Below are 14,711 nucleotides of genomic sequence, written 5' to 3'. Positions count from 1 at the left end.
AAAGCTCTCGGAAAGTGAAAGGGGCTGACACTTCTGCTGGCAGCGGAGTTCAGCGGGGGTCAGGGCTAATCCAAGCAGAGCCGGCGGGAGGCAAGGGAGGTGGTGGGGGGAGTCGAGCGTTGACGCGCTGAGAGGTAAAAGCCGTGTCAGACACTCCCAGGAGGGAGGAAACAAATGTATAACCAAAACAAAACCGGCTGGGGCTCGCGTGGTGGATGACGGGTCTCCGGGGGGCTCGGGTTTTATGTTCAGCTGCTGCGGGCAGCTTGGAGGGGGAGCGGGGCTGGGGGTGCTGCTGTCGGGGGCCATGGTGGGTTCACCCACCTTGCAGGCAGACAGATGTTTACCTGGCCTCAAAAAAGTCAAGGTGCCCAACAGTCCCGAGATCAGCCTGCGCACCCTCAAGGCTCGTCCTAGGGCCCATGTCCAAGGGGCGGCCGAGCAGGAGCTCAGGCTGGCAGACACCCTGGGAATCGTGCTAGGACTGCTGTGACAACCCAGAAACACCCCTGCTCCCCCACCCCGGGCTTGCACAAAGCTCCAGACCCTAGAAATGCACGCACCAAGCCAAGCTCACCATCCTCGCAGGAGCAGAAACCAAGAGCCACTCAACAAATGCCAAGCTGTCGTTCTCCGGGCGCTCCCACCCCACCAGCCACGCTACGCTGCTCCCGTCCCGGCTGGAGATGGCTTTGGAGCCGGGGGTCCCGGAGGTCCCAGGGGAACCACACCACTCTGTGCTGGTGGATCCAGGGCTCCGCAGGCGTGTGGAGTGCCAGCGCGCATCCTGAGCAGAGGGGAGATCCGAGCCTGCCAGGACGTGGCTGACTCGACGCCGAGGCTTCGGCACAAGGCCAAGTCGTGTGATGATGCTAAGCAGTGTCTGATAATAAAATCAGCACCAGACAGCAGAGCCCATTTGTTTCAGATCAAGGGGATTACCAAGATTTTTACAGGTTTGCTAACAAACAGTGGGGTATTTGTGCGGACTTGTCCGGGCCAAATCCGTCTGTCATCCAGAAGTCTCCCTGCAGCTCTGACACCAGGAGCTGGGGGAGCTGAGCATCTCCTTTTTTCTCTTTTTTTCAGAAATGCTTTTTGTTCATCTGAACAGGATGCAGGACTGAAAAAGGCACCAAAATCTGTCATCAAAAGCTAGCCAAAATGCATGGTTTTCTAGCGCTTTTGAATGTTCTGTTTTGTTTTGGTTTTTAACAAAAAAAAAAGAGGAGTCCATAATGTCATGTCCACATGACATTAGGAGCATGAAGGTGCAGAGGGGGACACGTGTCCTGTTCCTCCAGCCAGGCAGGTCACAGCCCTGGGCCGTCCCTTGGGCCGATGTCTCCATCTGCGGGGTTGGAATTGATGATCCCCACCGTGCTCCCGGCCCTAACCCACCTGTTACGCTGCTCTCCAGCCCTCAGCCAGAACTGGGAACCTCAGGAACCGAAACCCCAAAGGCAGGTTGCCCTTTGGCAGCACCCATTCATGGAAAATTATCAGCCTGTGCAGGGAAGAAGCCTGCACAATCAGTCTGGGGCGTTTCCGTTTCTTTTAAAGTTTCTGAGTCCCCAGGCCACACTAGTACGACATTTTCAGGTTTCCCACATGGTGGTGGCAGCTCAAGCCTTCCTTTTCCCAACCAAGCAAAGTGGAAGCCCCCCAAACACTGTGACTGCAAGATCTTGGCCCTTAGGAGAAATGTCCCGTCGTGCAGGACTCGGGGAGGACAATTTGGAAAAGTCAGGGCATCCAGCTCTCTGATGGATCCGGTGGAGGGGGTGCGGGATGCACCAAGGGCTGTCTGAGGCACGCCACCATCCCTTAAATCACTCCCTGTCCCCGGATCCCCAGGGTCATTGATAAATCCAGGAGATGCGCTGCTGACGGGAATATTGTCTGGGAGCAGCCCTGAATGGTTGCTTGGGGATGGCACGATGCCACAGGCTGCTGAAGCTTTATGATTGCGATTTCTCCATCCAGATTGTCCTGGTTTTGAATTGCTGCTGAGCCCCTCGCTGCTGCCATCTCCTCCCAGGCCCCACAGCAGCTGGAGGGTGACTACGGCCATGTTACAGACAGGGACTGAAGGCACCAGAGGGTCCCGAGGCCGGCAGGGACCTTTGCCCGCACGACGGCAGGACACGGTGGGACGGCAGGGTGCCTCAGTGGAGTGGGGTCTGGCTAGGGACCAAACACAGGAGCAGCCACGCCCCGGGAGGGCCCAGGATGGGGGTAGAGGGAGTCTGAAGCAGAGGGGGATGGGATGGGCAGCTGCTCATGCATCAACCTCCTGCCAAGTCACCTCACCAGGGCTTGACGCCCCTCCAGGAACTCCTCCCACTTGCCCCATGGACCTCTGGTGTGGGGTGTGTGGCATTCCTGTCCCCCCACACTCAAACTGGCGGAGGTCCCTCCTGGCACAGCCCTCAGGGAGTCCCCACAGCGGGCACAAGCCCACTCTCCACCAAGAGCGTGGCAGAGCCAAGGCTGCCAACCACACAGCATCCAAGGGGTTAAGAAAACCGAACCTGCCACAAGAGATTTGAGCAGAAACTCCAATAGAGACCTTGAAATCCTGTTAATTGATGCCACACATGTGCTGCGTTTAACCTCTGCCCTTTGCTGTAATAGTTTACACAAGTGGCACGAAGGCCGATGTCTCCTGATGCGCGGGGCCGGTTTGCGCAAGCCCGAACCCACTGCGATCGCGCCAGGTATCCTCCGAGGGAGGGTCACCTCCTCCATCCCAAAGCTGCTTGTGAGCCCTTCGCCAGGCCTTTCAGGTAACAAGCCCTTGCACAGGAATCAGCCACTGTTTGTGGGCAAGTCCCGGGTGAAGGAAGAGTTCATGTGTGATTTCTCAGTTATTTGCAATAAAACCCTTGCCACGGTCTCTGAGGTGAACATGGTCCTTCCAGCTGGGCAGTCAGCGTCCCCATCCTGCTGCATCTCACCTAGGGCTGGAGAGCGGAGCTACTGCTGCTTGTGGTTAACACCAAGGGTGTGGGAGCAGCATCTTCCCAGCCTGGCCGATGCGAGGTTTGCTCTTCATCACTTGAGAAGCCATGCAAGGGACAGAGTAAATGAGTTACCCTGGCTTTATCCATCTTAAAAACACCTGGTGTTGTAGCTCCTACGGGTCACACTTCAAATCAGCTTGTTTCCTCTGGTGCCCAGACTTCAGGGCTGGATGCAAGAGACGTTTGCAGGGGGGCACCAGAAGGAATGAAGGGAAGGTCTCCAGGACAAGGCAGGAGACACCAGGACTTGCTCCCAAGGCCATGGGGACTTGCAGAGTTACCGGTCATGATGCTCTGCACGCTTGCTCCTCAGCCTCAGGAGTTGACACCTCACCCGGGACGACAGTGCCCACTTAACGCATGAGACATTGCAGTGGGAGTCAAGCCCCAGCTGACACCTTGGCAGGTAGGTGGATCCTCCAGACCCCCCCAGGCTGGGTCAGTCAAGATGCAGCACTCTTGGGTCACCAGGGCCATGCCAGCAGCCTGTCAGCCCTCCAGCCATGTCATTATCCTTATTACACTGTTATTGCAGTACAGTTAACCGTAAAATAGGTTACAATCTGCTCTTGGACAACCCCCAGGTGGATTTATACCATGCCTTGTTTTCATTGCCACTGTTACTACCACCCCATCTTCACCAATCAAGTGATTCGGGGCCATGACCAAGGTCTCAAATGAAGAAGGAACTGAGACTGCTCCATATATTCCAGTGCAATAGCAGCCCTTGATGTTGGGTGCTGTGGAAGTAAGAGCTTCTGGATGCAGGAAAGCAAGTATTATTATCTATTCCCATTCCTACTTGTCCAACAGGTCCCAGGAAAATCACTTCTGGTAGAGCCATAGGGCAGGGAGAAGCTGCACCTGATGAGCATCTGTTTGCCAGGGCTGAGACTGACTCCAACCCATGACTGCCTCTCATGCACAAGCTGGTCCATCAAAGACAACTCCTAAAGGTTCCCCTTCAAATTCATGCCAAAAGATGCAAATGAAAGCATCAGTTTAAAAGCGTTCGTTCTTCTCCCTCTTGGAAAGATTAAAAAGAGAAGTCAGGTCTCATTTTAGTGTTTCTGCCTTCCCACCACAGATCTATGGGAGACTGGTGTGAAGAACCCTGACCCTGGTGGAGAGATGTACTCTGGAAGAGAACCAACCCCTCCATGTTCTTCTGACTAGCTGTGATTTTAAACCCAGTAATGCTGAAGGTCCTATTGTAGTTCAGAATATTTGTGATCAACCAAGCACTTGTCAGTCAAAACATTTGTGGGGACAGGGAGGATTGTCCTGGGTGAAGCAGTGGATGGGTTTTCTCAGAGCTGCTTTGGGCCAAGCTCTAACGAGCCCATCACCTCCAACAAAGCGAGATCCCCCAAGGGATCACCATCCATCGAATTAAAGGCTGGATCTTCAGTAGATCTGACTTGGAAGTGTGTGACCAAGTTTTGGGCAGCACCAGTGCAGGGGGCTGCCGGGGTCCCATGGACACAGGATCTCTCGCCGGCATTGCCTCCGGGTGGGAAGCCATTTGAGAGTGGCTGCCAGCGCTGCTTGACTTTGACATCATGAGAGGGAAACAGAGCAGAGAACCTCACCCCGTGCTAATCAGCCAGGCCCTTGTTTTATCTTCAAATGTTCCTGCACGCAGCCATTAAAACTGCCCAGCCAACATCCCAGAGACGATTCGCTTTGAACGGCCGCTTTGTCTGGTAACTTTATTTACACTTTTGATGCCAATGTTTATCCACTCTTTAAAAAGTTATTCAGAGCGTCTCCCAAATTAACTTCAGATGTGAGAGCAATGGGAACATTCCCTACATCATATTTCATACACTTTCGTGTTATTTAATTCTTGGAAACTCTTTTTTTTAAATATAAAAATATTTTTTAAAAAATCTCCAAGGTTTTGGAGAGTATAACCTCTCCCTGTGTGGTCTGCAATATCTGGCTGTAAAGCTCTTTCCTAAAGTTCACAAACTCCATTATAAATCGTCTCCTTATCTTGCTTATTGGGTTTCTGTTTTCACTGACATACATCCTGGATACGAAAGTGCTCCAAATGGCCTCCACCACCAAGGGGCCTGCTCCACCAGCAACAGGAGCTCTGTCTGGGGATGGCCGGCATAGATGCCCAGAGGAGACAGGTATGGGGATGGAGTGGGGTGGGATGGGATAGGGTAGGATGGGAGGGATGGGATGTCGGATGGGGTGAGTGGGATGGGATGGGATGGGATGGGATGGGATGGGATGGGATGGGATGGGATGGGATGGGATGGGATGGGATGGGATGGGATAGGGTGGGATGGGATATAATAGTGAGACGAGACAAGATGAGACCAGATGAGACAAGAGCACTTGCTTTTCCCCGTTTCACCTTTCCAGAGATTTCAATCTTTTTCCTCAAGATGCGTTAGAAAAAGGAAACTGACTTTCCGGAGCCTGGTGCTCACAGGGCTCACTAGAGACCCATGGCTGAGTCCCTGGAGGGCTGGGGCAGGCCACCAGGTCTGTCATGGCCCAGCAGACTCCAGCCCCATCCTCCTTCCCCCAGGAGGTGGCCACACCATCAGCGCCTGGAGCCAACCCATGTGCCCATGAAGGCTGTGTTTTGACTCTTCCAGCGGTGACCAGCTGGAGCTGGAAGAAGGCACCACTAGGACTCCCACCTACACCTATGGGATTGCTCCTTCCTTTTCTCGTCCCAGCTCCACTGGTCTGGTTCAGATCAGACCATAACCCCTCGCCAGTGAAGACCCTTTGCAGCCACCATTGTGTAGACCGGGAGGCAGAGCTGGCAACACCACCGGCTCCCAGACAGAAGGCGTCACTGCCTCAGGTTGGGTCTTGGGCTGTGGCTTTCCAGCTGTAAGAGGAGTTAAAAGGCCTCTTCCCAGGAGGGTAATTTTCAGAAAAACCCAGTAGGCAGCTGGAGACAAGCTCCAAAACCAGCCGGCAGAGCCGAAAATCCTGCTTGAGTGTAGAGATTTCATCAGCAGCCAGCTGACGGTCCCTACGGCAGATGGGATCCTCCCTGCCCGCAGCCCGGGGTGTCCAGCGGAGGAAGCCAGGCAGCCGGAGGACCCAGAACAGATCCGGAAAGGCAGACTGTTCCTGCTGCTGGGCCAAGCCAGAGCGGTGTCCGATGAAAACCACTGCATCTCCTGGGACACTGCAGCTGCGAGCAAACCTCTGGACAGGGCTAAGAAGGACCTGATGACAGCAAAGGGCTTGGACAGGGAAGAGGGAATCTGAGACACTGTATTATTTGGACTCATTAGTAAGCAAAGCTTCCATGCAGTTAACACCCGCCCTGCTCCAGTGCCAGGACCCAGTGTGCCAGACAAATCCATTCCTGACCTAAAAAAAGGGTCTGGGAAAACGGAGGGTGGGTTTATCACCAGCCCTGCGGCCACGGCTGGGGTGGCCATGCCAGTTCCATGGCAGGGGGCTTCCCCGGGGTCCCCCCAGGAGGAGGCTGCACCACCTGTGCCGGGCTTCAGGGCACGGTCCTGCTGCTACAGACCAGTGCTGCTCGCACCCAAACCCCTCACCCCAGGCACCCCCGCAGACACAGAGAGGTCCGTGGGGGCAGCTGGGGTGGGAGAAGAGCCAGGAAGGATGCAAGGGAGGCTGCTGGCCTAATCCCGGCACGGTCAGGCATCCAGGTGAGACCACGGGAAGGGTTTGTCACCTTCCCTGGGTGGCAGGGGCACGGAAGGGGTGGTACTGCATCCTGGCAGGCCCGGAGACGACCGATATTTATAGAGCACTTGGGGATGCTCAGAAGCGAGGCGCCACACAAGCACGAAATGTCATTACAAAGGATATGATTTAAGGCCAGGCAGGGCTGGGAGGGGAAGGGGATCCAGTTTGCATAGAAGACTATACAAAATAAATCCTGTCCAAAAGGCTTCCCGCCTCCGCAGCAGAACGTGGAGCTGTATCAGCCGGCCTGTCTCTGCCACGCTCGCCTTCTTCCTTTTACAGGCATGAAGAGACTTTTTTCGCTCATCTTTGCTGTAAGACTCACTGGGTCCCGCCAGCTGATCCACGGCCAAGGGGACCATCAACGGAGCGGGGAAAATGAAGGGATTCAGCTCTCCTCCAAGGTGAGACCTCCACAGCCACCTCTGCCCTCAGCCGGGCAACCTGCAGGGTCACCAGAGGGATGCAGGCTGCGGAGGGACGCAGCGCGGGCACCACTGGCCACACTCACTGGGCGGGAGGAGGAAAGCCGGTCAGCTGGCAGCCACATCTCCAGTGTGCCACCGCTCCACTCCCCCCAGCACAGCTGAACTCAGGGTTCCTCTGTGTCACCCCGGTACCCGTAGCCATGCATCTCCTCCTGCTGCCGCTCACACCTGGACCTCTGCTTGGAGAGCGATTCAACCAGCTCTCCCCTTCCCATCTCCAGGGACAACCCCCACCGCACTGCTGGTACTGTCCGTGCCACACAGCCAGAGCCGAAGCAGTGCACACGCCAGCTGACATCGCTGCCGCCGGGAGAAGAGCTGTGGAGAAGCTGCAGGAAGGGCTTTGCTCGAGCTCTCAGCTATCACAGACATGCAGACACGGGCAGGAAGAGCTCGGCAGGATCCGGCCGTCAGAGAGAGACCCGTGAGCCACCGGCAGAGGGGAAGTGATGGGGAGGCTTCACCAGTGTCTCAGTCCTCTGCCCCCAGCGATGGCTTGGGCAGACCTTGCTGGTGCAGATGAAGACATGTCCGGGTGCCCGCCCTGCCCCTCTGCCAGAGGCCGAGTCCCAACGTACCACAGACCATGTCTGTCCCTCGCCAGAGCTCTGTGGGGGCCAGGCGGCGATCTCGGGGTGGCGGCAGGGTGCTCGGGGATCACTGGCTCGTGCCCCAGCCCCACCACAGGCTGGAGATGCCCTGGGTCAGGGCTTGGCCCCACACCGCCACCAGAGCAGAAGTAAATCAAAACAGGGCTCCAGTCAGCAGGAAACCCCCCTGAGACTCCTCTCCTTGGCTGGAAATGAGACAAAAGGAAATTGTGGCCAGAAGGGTTTGCCAAAAGTGTTACTTTTTTATTTTAAGGGAAATTTCAAAATGAAAATTCCTCATTTTCAGATTTCCCATTATTTTTTCCCCCTCCCCTCACCCAGGGTAGGTAAGCAGCTGGATGCCATTTCCATGGGAAAAGAAATCTCCTCCTCTCCTCTATCCTTTGCATTTTCTAGGAAGGAGAAGAAATTAAAAATAAAGTTAGAGGAAGGGGAAGCCCATTGAAATAAATTAGCCAGGAGCAAAGTCATTGGGAAATGTTAAATGAACAAACAATAGTTTGCTGCTCTTCTGAAATTTCAAACTGAACGGCTCTGCAGAGGATGGGGACATCCATCCCCACTGAATGGGGATGGAAGACTGAATTCAGGCAGAAGAAGAGGAGGTCCTCTTTGGCTTGTCTTGGCAACACCACTTGAAGATCTTTGCAGTTCCTTCTCGTGGCCACCTGGTCTCCACCTCTCGCTGCGGAGAAGAGGAGCCCATTTCCTAGGAGAGCTCCCTCATGGTCTGGATTGTTTTTTTTTCTCCACAGGCTCCAAAGGGGGGCGAGGAGATACAGCCCCAAGCCTGGATACCTCTGTGATTTGGCCTTAAGTGAAGCAAGACGAACCCTGGCCTGCAGGCAGCTTTAACAAGGAATTTGCAACCCTAATTAGAAAAATAAGGGCATATTCATGCAACATATAAATATAAAACAAAGGTTGAGTTTAAAGATTCAGGGTCTACAGAGGAGCGAAACCAAAGAGGCCCCAAAGTTTCCGAGTTCCTGTTGGATTTGGAGAGAGGTCCACACCTGGGGAAGTTCAAGCTTCTCCAGATCTCCAGGGTCTGCAAAACCTGCATCGAGGCTCTCCAGCGAGCAGGCTTGCTCCCACGGTTTCCGGCATTTCCTAGTACGGGAAGGTCTGGGAAACGCTGCAAGAACAGCCTTTCGCGAAGTATTTTGGCACCTTTGCTTCCAACAGGGATGCATAAAGTACAAAGGCTGCAAAACCTAAAAAAAATATAGGAGGGGAACTAACCAAAGGTTTTTCAAGCATTAGTAAGTTTGGCTTGGGGGTGGTTCAAGTTGGAGGTGAAAGTTGGGGCGAGGTGCTTATTCTCCATGAATCAGAGCATCCGCATTTATCCTAACGATCACACGATGGAGTTGCAGGAAGACAAGGCGACGGCTGAGGGGCAGGGGCTTGTCCCAGAGCCAGCCCCCAGGGCCGGGGCTGTGCGGTCGCCCCGGCTAGGGCAGGCTGGGGCTGGGAGCTGCACCAGACATTGGAGCACAGGTGGAAGGTGACAGCCCAGGCAGCATGTGTGAGACACGCCAATGTGGGCAGGGAGGTTGGGCACCCCAATGGGAGCACCTCCTCTCCAGTTCAGCAGCTGGAGAAGATCCCAGGATGACCCGGTTTCCCTCCGAATCCCTAATGGCATGCGCCCACCGTGACGCGGCACCGTGCGGCTGGTGTCCCCACGCAACCCCGCAGCATGGCACGGCCAGGCCGAGCGGAGGGACGTGAGCCCCCAGCACGGTGCTCAGGCTCACTGGGGAGCGGGGCGGCAGTTGGGACTGGGTGTTGGAAAGCACTCACGGCTGGCACCGTACCCCTCCGAGTGGCTCTGGGGAGTTTTGAAATTCTCCAACAATGGAAAATTCCTTCCTCTCTCTCACAGAAGAAAAAAATAAGCACAACTAAAAAACTCGCTTCGGGCAAACTGAAGCATTTTTGCTCCACTTCCGACTTTCCTTGATTGTGACTGTTCCATTTTGCCTTAGACAACATGATGCAACAGCAAATTACAACAAAGTATCATTTTTTCCCAAATCTGCACTGGAAACGTCCTGTCCAGAATCTGCTGAATGGACATGTGCTGACACTGCTAGAAAAAAAAAATGGAAAATAGATCCCAAACCGAAATCCATGCAGCTTCCCAGGCGTCAGCCACACCGTCCGGCTCAGCGCTGCATCCTCCCACCGGTGTTTCAGCCAAAACACCACATCAGCATCCCTTATTCTGCTGTTTAGCCAGAGTCCGTACTCTGGCCTCCTCCGTGTCCCCTCATTATTATACTGGGTGTCGTACGCTTTGTGCTCAAAGGATAAACAGGCTTGCATACATGTAAGAGATGCTTGACAGCGCTCAGCGCCTGTGAAAAGGCAGAACCAGCATCCCCATTTTCGCAGACAGCAAAGGATGAAGGCTGCTCGTGGGTCGCGTGGCTGCCCCAGTACCGCCATCACACCTCGCTGGAAACGGCTAGAAAAAAGGCTGGAGGGTTTCTTGGGTCTCCAGTGGAAGCTGCAGCTGGGACTGGCCCCCACACCCCAGGGTGGCCTCAGGACCTCCAGGACGGTCCAGTCTGAAGCCCACCCTGGAGCCCCCAGCCCATCCTGAAGCCGTGCTTGCCACCGGGGCCGAGACGCCACAGTCGGAGCACCGCAGGAGCATCCTTAAAAAGGCCTGCAGACTGCGGAGAGCCTCTCCCAGCCCACTCTGCTCGGCAAACCCCCTGCCAGTCCCTGTACAGTAGCACCCATTTCTTCAGAAGACTTTGAACGGGGAAGAAAACAACATATGCCATCCAAATTACAAAAACAAAGCCCAAACAAAGGCCGTAAAATCTAATAATTAACAGAGCAAATAAGCTGAACGCCCATTAGGTTGCACACATTAGGTAATGACAAGTAGTTCGCAATAACCACTTCTGAATGGACTTCACCCAATATGCATTTAATTAGGGTTTAATAAAGCAGCAGCATGTTCTTAAAGGCCAATTAGAAACATATTCACTGAGGTTTAGAAGCTATGTAATAGATGCCTGTAGGAACCAGATACGTGCTGATTACATAGCTATTAATCCTCAATAAAGGGCCTAATAATCATTTTGTGCTTCAGGAGCAGGCAGCTGCTTTATTAAATCTTAATGAAACGCATATTTGGGAGCTTTCCTTCAAAGCCAGCCTGCATCAGGAAGATGGGCTTAGAAGTGGCAGTCTGCTGAGAGAAAAGACCCCCTCCTCACCACCATCTCTGCCACCACCGCGGCGGGTGTGAGGCCGACTCACTCCCCAGAGCACAGCCAGGAAGGGGGCAGTTGATTCCTGCTCTGAACAGAGTGAGAAATCTGTGGGTCTGGGAGCACCCCAAGACATTTCACTTCGTGCTGAATACCTGCTCACACGGAGAAATGTCTCTGTGAATCGGAGCATCCAATTCACGGCTCTGTGTTGGGACCATCCCTGGTCAGCCCAAACCAGCGCTCCAGGCAGGATGGGAGCTGTGGGGTTTGACCCTGGCTGGACGCCCGGTGCCACCAAAGCCACTCAATCCCTCTCCTCCTCAGCTGGACAGGGGAGAGAAAACACAGCAAAAGGCTGTGGGTCGGGATAAGGACAGGGAGATCAGTCAGCAGTTACCACCACGGGCAAAGCAGACTCGACTTGGGGAAATTAATCTATTACCAATCAAACCAGAGTAGGATACGAGAAACTTCTCTGCAAACTTCTTCATGAACTGCTCCAGTGTGGGTCCCTTCCATGGGGTGAGGTCCCTCAGGAACAGACTGCTCCAGTGTGGGTTCCCCATGGGTCCTCCATGGGCTGCAGGGGGATCTCTGCTCCTCCGTGGGCCTCCATGGGCTGCAGGGGGACAGCCAGCCTCACCCCTTCTTAACTATATTATCACAGCAATGCTACCACCATCGTTGATGGCTTGGCCTTGGCCAGTGGCAGGTCCATCTTGGCTGGCGTTGGCTCTGTTGGACACGGGGGAAGCTTCTCACAGCTCCTCACAGAAGCGAGCCCTGTAGCACCCCCACTACCAAAACCTTTCCACGCAAACCCAATAAAGAAGTCAAGTCCTGGGCTTGGTGGGGTGGTGCCACATGTCATGAGTGGTTCAGCCACTTCTCCCGGAATGTAACTCCTGCTGGGATTCATGGCTGCATGGAAAGGAGCCAGACTGAAGCGAGCTCCCTCTCACCATCACCCAAAGAGGAGCTGGTCTGGTGCAGGGTCTGTAAGAGCCAGGTGATGGCATCTTGCCACATCATCTGTAGGATGGGAGGTTGGTCTGAACCTGCCAAGCCATTCCCAAGACCCTGTGGAGACACTCAGACAAGCCATGCCCACTCCTTTCCACCACTCCCTTGGAAAGCCAACAAAATGGCACGGCTGACTTTAAACTGTCAGATTGCAAAAACTTTTAATAAACACCCATCTGTTTCTTCACCTTTTGGTTTCCCAGCCCTCTGACTCATGGGTTTAGGTTTTCCATGGTGGCTGGAAACTTCAGCAACTGCAATTGCGATGCAGCCGTGCTTCACCCCTACACAGCCCTGGAGATGAAGATGTGCCTGGTCCTCACCCCAAAACAGCCAGGAGCAGTGACTACCCCAACGCAGCAGCCAGATGTCAGCTCAGAGTTTGTCAGCTCGGTCCATCCTCTGCCACCGCCCAGGAGGACGAAGGCACAGCAAGCCAGAGCTGGTGGAATGGGGACCCAAGCCCCGTGGCTGTAAGTGGCACCGTCCAGCAGCACGAGGCTCTGCAGTGCTGCCCACCAGTTCAGACTGAGGCTGGAAGGTGCAGGTCCCAGTGGAGTCCTGCCTCAGGCCAAGCCTGGCTCCTAATTAGCAGCCCTTGTCAACCCTGCGGGACCTCAGCAGTGCTGGGACCGGCAGCCCCCGCGTTGTCCCGGAGATGCTCATGGATGCAGTGAGGGTGGGCCATGAGGTGGTCCCCGCAGCGCTGAGCTTCAGCACCCTCCCGTGTTCCTCTGGCAGCGGGAAAGGGTAAATAAGGAAAAACACCTGGGACACCCAAGTACGCCGCCTGTTTGAAAGCCTTCTGCAGTGTCACACTCTAATTAGCCCAATTAAGCAGAGCAGGGCTGGCCTCTTGCTGATTCCCACGCCGGGCAGAGGGTCTGGCTCGCTCCAGCACGGCAAAGTGCCCCGAGTCCTCCTTCCAGACATGGGGCTCTGCGGCCGCGGAGCAGCTCGGAGGGCCAGTGCCCTACCTGCCTGCGGCCATGGGGCCAAGGAGGGCACCCCCGGGACGCCCCAGCTCCGCGATGGGGCTGCCTCCACCTGCCTCTCTTGCTCCCGTGGATCGCGCACTCACCTCACCTGCAGAGCCCCCACCCCAGCTCTGCACGGCACCCTCCCCTCCAGGGCACCCGTATCCCCTCCTCACCCAGACCCCACGCCACCGTCCCAGCCCCATGTGGCATTGCTCATGGTGCCTTCCTGCAACCGGAGCAGGCGTCCCACAGCAACCAGCACCCAAGCATCCTCCATTTTATCATCTGTGTCAGGCATGTGCACACCCAGGATCCACATTCCCCAAAACGGCGAAACTGTCCCCTCACATGCCAACAGCTTCCCTGCCAAAAGTCTCAGAAAAAGGAGTCATGATGGGCCATAGCAGGGTGCCGGGGTGCCTGCGGGCGGCTCCAAGCCCAGGAGCAGCTGGTTTGTGTTAGGTGCTGTTAGGCCTCACCTCGCTACAGATGGACAAAATCACAACTTGTGAGTTATTAATGAATGTGTTTTCACAGAAGTTGGAAACTTCTTTCCAGCCTCGCAGAGGAGTTAATCTGCTGCACAAATTGGCCGTACCGACAGCCCGAGTGGGGCAGGAGCCTGTGGGGACAGCCAGGCCCGGGGGAAATAAAGGGACAAGGCATTTCGTTGCTATTGTTTCTCCCAGTGAAGAAAAGCTGCATCTGGCCAGGGTGCAGATTGCTCCCACCCACCCATCTGTCCCTCTGCGTGCCCTCCCGACTTAGCATCCCGCTGCCTCATGGGGATGGACAGCCTCAGCGGTGGCTCCTGGTGAGACCCTGCGTGTGAGCTGGGAGCTCCCTCTTCTTCTCACTGGTAACCACAGATATCCACTCTTGAGCATCATCTCTGCATCAGGGAACCAGGCCAGAGAAAGATACTCCATGTGACCCTCACAGGCTCTGGGTACCTCCATCAGGAGCCTTGGGTTGGCCCTTCCCATCCAACCTCACTGCTCTGCTGATGAGCTCAGAGTAGAGACACCCTGGCTGAGCAGGGGTGCTCAAGGCTGGCCTCTCTCCATTTTTGGGACATCCCGCTCATCTTGTGCAGCCAAGCCTCGTTTGCCCACAGCATTTCTGGTCAGCAGTTTTCTGGTGGAAAACACAGCTTCTGCAAAACTAATGTTTTCCCCGCAAGACAGTTCTGGTTTTCTCCCAAAGGCCAAGCCTCAGGCTCATTTAACTGAACTGGAATGGTTTGAGGTCAACTAAACATAAAACCTCCTGTGACACGTCCAGGTCGCTGACGTGCACCCCGAGTCCCACCATGAGAGCCCAGACCCCTGTGAAGCTCAGCCCAGTGAGAAGAGAGGGGGCTGGTGATGCCCCACCAGCTTGAGAGGGCATGGGCCGGCATGTGGGAGCTGAGAATGAAGTTTGCTGAATTGAGCGTTTCTGACCTCATTTGGTTTTTTGCTTTTTGGAACTTTCCATCCCACAGAAGATTTTAACAAGTTGATTTTTCCACCCTCTTGAGGACAAAAACAAATTCTGAAAGATCATGATTTCCGCAAGGGCAAAAGTCCTGATTTTCAGCCACTTTCTCACAGGACCTTACCCCAGCAGTGCTGCCAGGAGGCCCCAGCCACCCACGCAG

Source organism: Chlamydotis macqueenii, chromosome 15 (genome assembly GCF_036417535.1).
Source record: "Chlamydotis macqueenii isolate bChlMac1 chromosome 15, bChlMac1.mat, whole genome shotgun sequence".
Lineage (NCBI taxonomy): Eukaryota > Metazoa > Chordata > Aves > Otidiformes > Otididae > Chlamydotis > Chlamydotis macqueenii.
This window is presented reverse-complemented; position numbering follows the sequence as displayed.